This window comes from Octopus bimaculoides, chromosome 25, assembly GCF_001194135.2.
Source record: "Octopus bimaculoides isolate UCB-OBI-ISO-001 chromosome 25, ASM119413v2, whole genome shotgun sequence".
In the NCBI taxonomy this organism is placed as follows: Eukaryota; Metazoa; Mollusca; class Cephalopoda; order Octopoda; family Octopodidae; genus Octopus; species Octopus bimaculoides.
Genome location: NC_069005.1, coordinates 2,901,338 through 2,902,749, shown reverse-complemented (window position 1 = coordinate 2,902,749; position 1,412 = coordinate 2,901,338).

The following is a 1,412-nucleotide window of genomic DNA, read 5'->3' as shown; positions in this document are numbered from 1 at the left end:
CAGTAGAAAGGATGATTATTATCATTATTATTATTATTATTATTATTATTATTATTATTATTATTATCATCATCATCATCATCATCATTATTATTATTTTTTTTTATCATTATCATTATTATCATTATTATTATTGTTATTATTATTATTATTATTATTATTATTATTCATTTACTTATTTATTCGCTTTCTTTTATGTCATTCTATTTTTGAGAAGCGGATACCCTTTAGTGTTCATTGATTTTTGCTCTTAAAAGTGTAAAGGATTGCTGAAATCGGTGTAGCATTAGAAAAACATATACACGGCTATTTATCTTCCACCCGTTTACATCCACTTTTCAAATCTCGTTGGATTCAATCTAATCTTTCATCTTCCCGTGATTGATGAAATAATTTCCACAAAGATTTTGCATAAGTGTTTGTTTATATTTACCTATTTCACATGCTACCATACTCAGTTTTGTATCAATTTTTCACCACGACAGCAGATTCATTCTGTTGTAAAATTCTATGGTGAAAAGCACTTTGAAAGGTGTATCAATATTTAACATATTAAAACAGTTTGCAGCAGTAAGTTATTTATTCAAGAATCGGGTGTACCTTTCTAACGAACCATCTACTGATCTATGATAAAATTCAATATCAGAAACACTCTACCTATGTGCTCCTGGGTAGCAATTAAAACATCAAACGGGCGCTAATTAACTTATCAATAATTAATTAAGAGCCACTCTAGAACTAAGGACTAATATAATCACTTGTTCGCTCCATGTCGCCTTGTTCCAATCTTAGAAATAATTATTTATGATTTAGCATGATTTTGACATGCCGGCCTCATTTGAGACATGTACCGACATGAAGATATCAGCGATAGAATTCTTCTCGTCATATCTAACTAACACGGTACACGATTAAATCTCTATGCCTACAGATCCTGTTATGTAACTAAAATATATTTAATTGCTCTGTACATTAATTACAAACACCGCTCAGACCTTAAAGTATGATGCAAACAGTCATCATTATTACAGCTTCTAGTAAAACCACGTGACTTACTGGATAGCATGTTGGACTCATGATTGTGAGATTTTGGTTATCACTCCTGGACCTAACATTGCATTGTGTTATTGAGTAGAGCTCTCTATTTCGCGTTGGTTTATTCCACCCAACAAGCAAAAGTGGGTAATATGGTGAAAGACCTGGCAAACCGCCATTTAATGGTGTATCTGCGTAAAAAAACCCAACAGAAGGAAACATCTGGACTGACGCAACATGGATCTACCACAGTAGTGGTTAAAGAATCGAATCCGCTACATACACAGGGGATCAACGAGCAGAGTAATCCTCCCTTCGGAATCTCAATAAATGTAAACACAATAAATATTATTTGATCAGTTTAGTACAACATATAT